At 37.4% G+C, this 11338-nt stretch overlaps 1 protein-coding gene across 39 annotated transcripts in view; it reads left to right on the top strand.

Annotated features, from left to right (window-relative positions):
• The window catches only part of FAR1 (fatty acyl-CoA reductase 1), a 230753-nt gene that overhangs the window by 141879 nt on the left and 77536 nt on the right, over positions 1 to 11338 (top strand). For 17 of the 39 annotated variants that reach the window (XR_014069673.1, XR_014069685.1, XR_014069671.1 and 14 more), the window contains exon 2: positions 986 to 1083. The exons of the other annotated variants lie outside the window; for them this stretch is intronic. The gene's annotated coding sequence lies outside the window, so the exon portion shown is untranslated. The remainder of the gene's footprint in view (positions 1 to 985; positions 1084 to 11338) is intronic. 39 annotated transcript variants of the gene reach the window in all.

Here is an 11338-nt window from a genome sequence, read left to right as displayed (position 1 = left end):
GGAAATGGCAACCCGCTCCAGTATTCTTGCCTGGAGAATCCCAGGGACGGCGGAGCCTGGTGGGCTGCCGACTATGGGGTCGCACAGAGTCGGACACGACTGAAGCGACTGAGCAGCAGAGCAGTAGGTTTAAAGAGAACGTGAGAGGATACTTAAGAAATTCTGCCCTGCAAGGGAGTTTCTCAACTGTCTGTGTAATATAAAAGCGATAGAAGATCTCTTACAGTAACACAATAAGAATGAACACAAGTAGTCCTGTTGCTGTATAACAGTCAAGCATTTTGATATAGAATTTGATTGTGTATCATGCTTGTTGGGAGATTGGTCAGCCTTGGGAAGAGTTTCGTAGTTAGATAGATTCAAAGTTCTTTTCACTTAGAGGAAAGATTAACTTGGTATCATTGCTACTACCTTACTATTTAAAGCTTTCGAATTTTTATTTGGGGGCGTGGGAATAGAAAAGGTAGTAGAAAATGAAATGGTCCATTAATGCATTTCCATTGGATTTAAGCAGGAGAAGGTGATTACCACTAAGGTGTAATTTCTGCTTGAGGGTAGGACAAAAGGATTTTGAAGAATTAAGTACTTCTTTACCAACATAGGACTTCTCTTGTCCTCAGCTGGTAAAGAATCCGCCTGCAATGCAGGAGACCTGGGTTCCATCCCTGGGTTGGGAAGATCCCCTGGAGAAGGGAAAGGCTACCCACTCCAGTATTCTGGCCTGGAGAATTCCATGGACTGTATATGTATAATCCATGGGGTTGCAAAGAGTCAGACACAACTCAGCGACTTTCACTTACTCACTTACCAACATAAAATAGTATAGTGTTAAGGACAAAAACCAAAGAGGGCATTGGTTGTATGTTTCTTTATTAACCACATCAACAAAGCATTGTAGGAAATGGACCATTCTTTAGGATATAGAAATACTTTTGTGGAAGTAATTTCTTGGTAATGCTATTTACTGATCACATTTTACTCTTAGTATAACAGAATACCTAAGTGCTGAGGTGCTGAGGCGACTGGGAGCAGAGGAGTAATCTGAGTGGTGTGGAGTTAATCAGGGAAAGTTTCCTGAAAGAGGTGAGTGTTGAGCCATCTTTTGAACTAGGAGTTGGGGTGTGGGTTATTGCAAGACAGGATGATATTCCAGTAGTATGGACATGTTATAAGCAACTGTGGGCAAGCGTGACAAATTAAAAATGGTTTTTAAGGAATTAGATTTGATTGAAGATTTAAGGGTATGGAAATCAACTAAGTCTTGTTATAGCCTAATTGATAAATCATGGTTTTGTATGGTGGCTACAGAGAGAGAACTTAGAATAGTTAATGATGGCTTGGAGATGGTAATAAAGAAATGAGTACAAGAATGTTTTTTGATAGTTATGGTAAGAAGAATATGGTGAAAGTAAGTTGGATTGTTCACAGTTTTGGTGTTCAAGCGTATATAATAATAAATATTTTTGATTCCTGTGCTAGATTATGTTGATATTAATAGCAAAATATATTGGGTACTACTATGTGCCAGAAATTATTTCGAACTTTCCAAGCATTATCTTCCTTTGATTATCCATACTTGATAGATGAGAGAACTGAGGTTCAGAGAAATTTAATTTAACCAGGGTCATACAGCTAGTAAGTGGCAGGTCAGGGTTGGCAAAGGCAATAAGTGAATGTGAATCAAACACCTGCTTTGTGTCAGGCATTGTGTTAAGTGCTGGAAATTCAAAGTTGGTAAGCAAATTCAAGGTCAGGCCTGAACCATTTTTAGAGGTTGTGAGGAATTAACAGGAGAGAGCTAGTGAAGAAATAGAAAAAGATTAGTTGGAGAAACTTTTGTAGACACTGAGGAATATACTGTTTAGGGAAACTTAGGATAGAGTTTTACTAAAGAGGAAATTATCAGTAGCAAAATATGTAGCTGAGAGACTCAGAAGAACAAAGATTGAGAAGAAACCATTGAGTTAAGTAAGGAAAAAACTAGTGTGAATTTAATCTCAAGAAAGCCAAAATAAAGACATTAAGATACAGGCTGGTAGTTAATTGTGTTTAGTGGCAAGTTCTCTATACAAATTTAAAGTTTGGTATAATCACAATTATGGTCAAATTCATAGGAAAGATGTTGATATGTCCCTTTGTAATATTTTAATTATTGGCTGGTAAGGTGATGGATAATTTAAAAATGCTGGTGCTTTTTGTATTTTTCCAAGTTTATAAAAACAAGCATTGTTATTTTTATAATTGTGTGTGGGGGGAACTGTTCAACTAAAATGAAGTAATAGTGAGGGAATATGTGGGTGACCTAGTCTATGTCTGGGATAGGAAGGAAGATAGTCTTGTTTCAGTGTCTACTGCATGTGAGCCACTTTGGTGGGCACAGTTCCATCTTGAAAATGAATTATTATTGGAAACAACCTGAAACTGTACATTTGCCTAATCTGAAGGATCCAGTTACTAAAGCACTCTGAATCATAGATATATGGTCTTGGGTTTTCTGAACATTGTCTAATGAATGAACTTAAGGTTAAAAAAGCCAGACCTTACAAATCACACACTGAGTCATTTTGTCTATCTTTTTGTCCTTCCCTAAACCTACATGTAGCCCTTCCTTGCTCCCACTTGTAGATTTATAGTTCCTCTCTTCAGTGGGTTTGTAATGGGCTTAGAGTATCAGTTCAGTATAGCTACATGAAAGTGCTGAGTTTACATATAACAAATTTAACCTAAACACTAAGAATTTGTCATGTTTTCTGTTCCCAATTTGAAGAAGAAATGAGATACGTTTTAAGAAGATTATCTTTTCTTATCAAATAATCATTCCAAAGCAAATTAGAAATATTTGTCCTAGTACAGATGTATTCCAACCTGGTAAGTCAAGAATGGGATGTAGTTTTTATTTTAATTTCATTTGGCACATAGGAATTGTAGGAGGAAACTATTTCATCTAGCCACTGTACTATGCTCCTTAAATAAATTATTAATATCACATTTAATTCTCTAAGGTATATCTCTCATTTTATGAAGAGAATGAGATTCGGAGAATTTAGTAACTTTCCAAATGCCGGAGAGCTAAGTGGCAGGGCTGAGATTTAGATTTTTCTTTTCCTGGTCCCACAGCTCATGCATATGAGATGTATGGCTAGAAGGACTTGTTTATTAGTAGATGCGACTAAAAAGAATGCCACATAGCTTTAGGTATTTAGTAACTTTTCCTTACCTTTGAAGATGGGACTCTTGCTCTGTGTGTTTGTGCCTTGTGACATAGGGTTTTAAATAAGTGATTTTTGTGTTTTAGAGGGTACATTATGTTTTATTGCTTTAGAGGTATGGTTTCACATTTTAGTATTTTTTGAAATGAAGATTTTACAGTGTCTGTATTTCTTAAAAAATGTTTGTGAAATGGATACTATGTCTTAAAGTCAAATGTGTCTCAGAATTAAGGAAGTGTGGCATGTGCATGTAGTCTTCGTGTGTAACTGTTTTAGCAGTTTATTTGCATTTTCTTCCCAGTCTCCCACCTTAAATTAGTCTATTACTTTTTTTTTTAGTATGGTATAATACAGAATTGAAGTGTATATTAATAATAAAATAGTTATTCTCTTCAGATAGTGAATATTACAGTGTAGAAGAAAAAATTTTGATACAGAAAATTTACATTGCGCTATGAATCAGCGATCTGAATTTTAATGTTGGTTTTGTTAGCAACTTGATGTGTAACTTGAGGCAAGTCACTTCCTCTCTCTGAGCTTTAGTTTCCTCATCTGTAGAGCAGAGTGAGGAGGGGAACTTACAGACCTGACTAGCTTAAAGAAACTGTATGCCTTTTTTCTGATTTAAAAATGTGAATGCCTTAAAGCCCTTTCTTACACAACTGTATTTGTTGCTTTTTACTCTTTTTTTCTCTTCATCCACTGTCTTCCTTCCCTGCCCATTTTTCCCTGGATCCTTGAGGGTATTTTTAGATTCTTGGTTCATTAGAGAGTATGAATTACTTTTTATATCTTCTTCAAGACAGACTGTCTGAGAAAGTAGGTAACCAGTAAGTAGTTAATGAATGAATGAATGTGTTTTATCTGGGTTAATAAAAGAATTGTTTAAATAAAATATCATCAAAGAGTTGTTGAGGTTTCATTGAGAAGTAATACTGCTCCCTTTCACATAAAGAATGAAGTGTGTTTATAAAAGTAAGTATTTGCTCTCTACTGGGCAGATGTACAAAGAAGAAAGTTCCTAAATCTGTTTTTAAGAAGCTCTCTGTTCTAATAGGCAAGGCAGACTTCTTTAAACTTTGTATTATGGAAAATTTCAAACATAAAAATACAAAGTTTAAAGAAGTCTGCCTTGCGTGATAGAACAGAGAGCTTCTTTTTTTTTTTAATTATTTAATTGGAGGCTAATTACTTTACAATATTGTGGTGGTTTTTGCCACACATTGACATGAATCAGCCACAGGTGTACAGGTTCCCCCCCATCCTAAACCCCCTCTCCTACCTTTCTCCCCACCCCATCCCTCTGGGTTGTCCTAGAGCACCAGCTTTGGGTGCCTGCTTCGTGCATCAAACTTGCACTGGTCATCTATTTTACATATGATAATATACATGTTTTAGTGCTATTCTCTCATATCATCCCATCTTTGCCTTCTCCCACATAGTCCCAAAGTCTGTTCTTATCTCTGTGTCTCTTTTGCTGTCTTGCATATAATGTCATCATTACTGTCTTTCTAAATTCCATATATGTATGTTAATACACGGCATTGGTGTTTCTCTTTCTAACTTACTTCACTTGTGTAGTAGGCTCCAGTTTCATTCACCTCATTAGAACTGACTCAAATGCATTCTTTTTTATAGCTGAGTAACATTCCATTGTATATACATACCACAACTTCTTTATTCATTCGTCTGCTGATGGACTTCTAGATTGCTTCCATGTCCTAGCTATTGTAATCAGTGCTGCAGTGAACATTGGGGTATGTATGTCTCTTTCAATTCTGGTTTCTTCCATGTGTATGCCCCGCAGTGGGATTGCTGAGTCGTATGGCAGTTCTATTTCCAGTTTTTTAAGAAATCTCCACACTGTTCTCCATAGTGGCTGTACAAGTTTTGCATTCCCACCAACAGTGTAAGAGGGTTCCCTTTTCTCTACACCCTCTCCAGCATTTATTGTTTGTAGACTTTTTGATGGCAGCCATTCTGACCAGCGTGAGATGGTACCTTATTGCGGTTTTGATTTGCATTTCTCTGATAATGAGTGATGTTGAGCATCTTTTCATGTGTTTGTTAGCCATCTGTATGTCTTCTTTGGAGAAATGTCTGTTTATTTCTTTGGCCCATGTTTTGATTGGGTCGTTTATTTTTCTGGTATTGAGCTGCATGAGCTGCCTTGTATATTTTGGAGATTAATTCTTTATCAGCTGTTTTGTTTGCTGTTATTTTCCCCCATTCTGAAGAGTGCCTTTTCACCTTGCTTATAGTTTCCTTCGTTGTGCAAAAGCTTTGAAGTTTAATTAGGTCCCGTTTATTTTTGTTTTCATTTCCATTACTCTGGGAGGTGGGTCATAGAGGATCTTGCTGTGATCTATGTCTGAGAGTGTTCTGCCTATGCTTTCCTCTAAGAGTTTTATAGTTTTTGGCCTTACATTTAGATCTTTAATCCATTTTGAGTTGATAAATCATCTGCCTGCAATGCAGGAGACGTGGGTTCAATTCCTGTGTCAGGAAGATCCCCTGGAGAAGGAAATGGCAACCCACTCCAGTATTCTTGCCTGGAGAATCCCATGGACAGAGGAGCCTGGCAGGCACAGTCCATGGAATCGCAAGAGTCGGACACTACTTAGCGACTAAATGGTGTCAGAAAGTGTTCTAGTTTCATTCTTTTACAGGTGGTTGACCAGCTTTCCCAGCACCACTTGTTAAAGAGATTTTCTTTACTCCATTGTATTTTTTTGCCTCCTTTGTCAAAGATAAGGTGTCCATAGGTGCATGGATTTATCCCTGGGCTTTCTGCTTTTTTCCATTGATCTGTATTTCTGTCTTTGTGCCAGTACCGTACTGTCTTGATGACTGTAGCTTTGTAGTATAGTCTGAAGTCAGGCAGGTTGATTCCTCCAGTTCCATTCTTCTTTCTCAAGATTGCTTTGGCCATTCGAGGTTTCTTGTGTTTCCATACAAATTGTGAAATTATTTGTTCTAGTAGAACAGAGAGCTTCTTAAGGACAGATTCAAGAGCTTTCTTCTTTGTATATATTTTTATACATGCATGTCACCAGCTTTAACAATTTTCAGCTTGTGGTCAATCTTTTTTATATGTATCTTCACTCACTCCCCCCCACCCCCTCCCCGCCTTTTAAATTTTGAACTAAGTCCTAGACATTTTTACCAGTTATTACCATACAGCTTGATGAGTGTAACAGTAGACATGCTAATCTAACTGAAGTGGAAATTTCTTTGTGTAAATGTATTTGAGACTTGTATGTTATAGTGTTTTGAGCAAGAGAAATTAGATATAATCTACTATAGGACAGAGATAAGTAGTTGGAGAGACTTGACTATTCATAAATAAAACAGAATATAGTAACATCAGGTCATATGCCTGGATTAGAGATTATAAATGGGAGATGAGATTAGTGAGGTGTGTGATGTGCGTGTGTGTAAATTTTAACCATTTGACAGTTTTAAGGTTACTTTGAAATATCTCCTCTAGGTCATTCTTGTCTTTTATGGAATTTTTGCCAAAAAATGTTGCCATGGCAGTCACTTGAGAACTCCTTATTGAATGTAAGGAGTTCATGCCACTGTAACTTATTATTTTGGAGTATTGACTTAAAAACTTTGAACTATTATCTGAGAATTAACGTTTTAAAATATCTCCCATAATGCAGAGTCTAGTCAAAGGTCATAAACCCCTCTGAGCAGCTCCTCATAGCTTTGTGCTATCTCTTCTCCTCAGAAAAAATACACATATGCACAATTTTTCACAGAATTTCAGGGGGCTGATAAGCCTTTTAAAACCCATTCAGATATCTTTGACGGTTTGTATAATAGAGATTCTGGTTTAATAATTCATTCTTTAATGTTTAGGCAGAAAGCATACTGGTAAAATTCAACTTAAATTTATTTCTATGTGCTCCTGACCTTTTACAAACAAGTGTTTTTCATTATTGAGTGAAATTATAAATTTCATAATGCAAATGCTTAATTTTTTAAAAGACCCATTCTTAATTGGATTCTTGGGGAAAAACAAGCTGTAGCCAATTTAATGAATATGTAGGAATGATTTTACCAAAGATTTTGAAATAAGTGTGTGGAACTTTGTATAATGGCTGCTGTCCATCCTGAATTAACATGAGGTAGAATATGACTTAAGAATGAATAAATACATAAATACTGCTTTTTCAGAGGTAAAGGAAAAAACTTCTTTGACTTTCGTTGCCCTTAAATAGTTCAGATCTGCGAAGGAAATGATATGGTAAAGTATTTTGAGGTTCACATTTGTGTTAAAAAAAACTCCTAGATACGATACACAGGGGCTTAGGAACATGTATTGGTCTGACAAAGGATTAATTTTCAGTAGAGCCCTGAGATCATAAGTGTTTATTGTGCATCTGGTTTGAAGGATGGTCCTAAATACATTTCTGAGAAGTATAGGGTTTTAAAAACTTGTGAATTGTAGCTAACAATATTGGATTGGCCAAAAAGTTCATTCCAGTTTTTCTGTACCACCTTATGGGAAAATCTGAGTGAACTTTTTGGCTAACCCAATATAATCATAATTATGGGTATTAGGATGAGCAGAATCCCTAGGGGATAGGAACAGATCAGTTAGCTGCTAAATGGGACATTTGACTCTGCAGAGCAGAGCATAGATTGTTTGAAGATCAGCGAATATTGGGTGTATGGCTTTAAAGTGATAACCCTTGTGACCCATTGGAGTTAATAATTTTCTGAGTATCTAATGTATTACTGGGAAATAGCATCTTCTAATACATGGTAATATCTAGACTTTGAGAACTAGAAGAGGATTTATCCATCAGTGGTTTAGCCTCCTCTTCAGTAAATTCTGGGGATGATCAGAGCAGTTAATTGACTTGCCCAAGGTCAGGTGCAGTGTTGCTCTTATTATCTTGGCTCTTTTCTTTCTGGATCTCAGTTTCCAGAGAAGGAAATATCTTAACACTAGAGTTTTTAGCATTGTGACTTTGATTCTCAATTGATGAATTGACCAAGAATTCTCTGAATTTTTAAACTTTAATATATTTACTTTGCTGTATATGTTCTAATCCCATCTTTAGCACAATAACCTATGGTTACAAGGCTTAACAGGGTAGGCTTCTTAGAAGCATTAAGTCACTTTCAGAGCTAGAAAAAGATCAGTCCGTCAGTTCAGTCGCTCACTCGTGTCCGACTCTTTGCGACCCCATGAATTGCAGCACGCCAGGCCTCTCTGTCCATCACCAACTCCCGGAGTCCACCCAAACCCATGTCCATTGAGTCGGTGATGCCATCCAACCATCTCATCCTCTCTCATCCCCTTCTCCCGCCCCCAATCCTACCCAGCATTAGGGTCTTTTCCAATGAGTCAGCCCTTCACATGAGGTGGCCAAAGTATTGGAGTTTCAGCTTCAACATCAGACCTTCCAATGAACACCCAGGATTGATCTCTTTTAGGATGGATTGATTGGATCTCCTTGCAGTCCAAGGGACTCTCAAGAGTCTTCTCCAACACCACAGTTCAAAAGCATCAATTCTTTGGCGCTCAGCTTTCTTCACCGTCCAACTCTCACATCCATACATGACCACTGGAAAAACCATAGCCTTGACTAGACGGACCTTTGTTGGCAAAGTAATGTCTCTGCTTTTAAATATGCTGTCTAGGTTGGCCATAACCTTCCTTCCAAGGAGTAAGCGTCTTTTAATTTCATGGCTGCAGTCACCATCAGTAGTGATTCTGGAGCCCAAAAAAATAAAGTCTGACACTGTTTCCACTGTTTTCCCATCTATTTTCCATGAAGTGATGGGACTAGATGCCATGATCTTAGTTTTCTGAACGTTGAGCTTTAAGCTAACCTTTTCACTCTCCTCCTTCACCTTCATCAAGAGGCTCTTTAGTTCTTCTTCACTTTCTGCCATAAGGGTGGTGTCATCTGCATATCTGAGGTTATTGATATTTCTCCCGGCAATCTTGATTCCAGCTTGTGTTTCTTCCAGCCCAGCGTTTCTCATGATGTTCTCTGCATATAAGTTAAATAAGCAGGGTGACAATATACAGCCTTGATGTACTCCTTTTCCTATTTGGAACCAGTCTGTTCCAAAAAGAAAAAGATAAGAAAAAGATAAGAATCCACAAAATCATCAAACACTTCCCTCCTTTTTTCTGTATCTTTCTGTGCTTGACAGCAGTTTGTTGCAAGCTATACATATGAACCTGGTAAAGTTCTTTTTTTTTTTTTTTTTTGCAAAATTGGAGGATAGTTGCTTTCCAATGTTGTGTTGGTTTCTGCCATACAGCAACATTAATCAGCCATAATTATACATATTTCCCCTCCCTTTTGAACCCCTCACCCCCACCCTCAGCTTCCCTCACCCCACCCCCCAGTCGTCAGAGAGCAGAACCTGGAAAGTTTTAAAGATAGACCAGGAAAAGATTTTTGAGAAGAGACTTCGTTATGGGATTAAGTTGTTTTAAGACATTCCTGGAAGCTTCCTACACAAAACTTGAGACTGGAGGGATCATTGACATTCCAGATGAGAGAAGTTATCATTACTTCCACGAAGGGCTCTAATCCCAAGTCCTTATGCCACATTCAGTTCGTGTGGACATGGTGACCAGGGAGAAGACCTGCCTGTACATTAGTGGCCCCATAGCTAAGGTGAGGACTTTTAGAACAGTGACCGTCCAGCTCTTTTAATCCCATCCCTTTAGCTGGGTCATTCTGTAGCTCAGTAATTCCTTCTTTTCAGTGGAGTAATAGCAACTGAATTATCAAGGTATAAGCATTTTGGGGGAGAGGAACTTTCTTCAGCAGTTAGGAATATGGATGGTTCCTAATTGACAAAAAATATACTTGTCTTAAAGTTTAGACTAGTTAGAAAACGGTAGGTCTCAAATTCTGGTGATGGACTTGTGTAACACATTCCACAGGTTTTTTAAAACAACTAAACTAATGAAGTTCAACTAATGGTAATTTTTAATTAGGAATAAGAATAATTAAAATTAAAAACCATGAACAGCTAAAGACAACACAGTTTCACTAACAATGATTGATTGTTCCTCTTGAAAATTACAGAATTCCATGTTTTGAGTGTGTTTATTTGGTAGAAGCTTTGCTGCATTGTGAGTTGCAGCATCCAGAGTTAGTAATTGTATACAGACTGAAGTCTTTGGTGCATTCTAATAGTATACTCATTTTGCAACTCTTAATAACTGGCTTCATATTTTATTCAAAAGTAGTCTTGAGAATCAATGGAAGGTCCTGCTTTCTAAATTATTTGTAGTTCGTGGGAGGTTTGGCTTATGTTTGTACAGTCATTACCTCAGAAGGCTGGTGTGGTAATCAATGAGCTTCTCAGGGTCTTTGCTTTCTTAGCTGTGTTCGGAAATTTGTGAAAGGCCAGGCTTTCAAAGAGGTCTACTGAGTTTCTTTACCTCAGGACATTTTGTAGGTCTTTGATATGCTAATGTATTTTGTAACTCTCCTGGTTAGGGCTAAAGTGTACAGGTTCCTAGGCCCATTTGCCACTATTTGGGAAAATGCTGCCTTGGCTGAGTAGAGCCTGTTTTTAAGTTCAGCCTTGGGAATAGATTCAGAAGGCTTCGTAAGAAAGTGACCCAAGAGGAACAGGAAATGCAGCAGATAGCAGGGGCTTCAAAGCACTTTTATATCGTTAAGGACATTTGCTGTCGTAATCAGACTGAATATAAACTCTTTTAAACAAAGTCTGACTACTTCTATAACCAGTGAAATGTGTGATTCTGTCAGCTTGTTCTCACAATTACTAATCTTCATGAATAGGCTTTGATAGCTTTAAATTAGACCACATAGGGTACGATTAGTAATCTGCCTGAGTCAGTTTTTTGGATAAACTTGTGTGTAGTCTACATGTAATGTTCAGGGTATACCTGCAACATTTTCCTGTTGAAGTTAGTTTTACTGAATAATTTGAAGTATATATATATTTTTATTTCACATAAACTTTCTTAGTTTGTTAATCCTCTCATGAAAAATTTGCACAGTCACTGCAGAATCTTTACTCCTTCTGTTGTCCAATCTCCAGCTCACTTTTTGCCAGCACCAATGTTGGCCTTTTCAGTCCTCTTGACTTCCTTCATTCTGTTCTTCGTT

Source organism: Giraffa tippelskirchi, chromosome 11 (genome assembly GCF_054371585.1).
Source record: "Giraffa tippelskirchi isolate mGirTip1 chromosome 11, T2T-mGirTip1v1.2.pri, whole genome shotgun sequence".
NCBI classification, from domain to species: Eukaryota; Metazoa; Chordata; class Mammalia; order Artiodactyla; family Giraffidae; genus Giraffa; species Giraffa tippelskirchi.
This window is presented reverse-complemented; position numbering and strand designations above follow the sequence as displayed.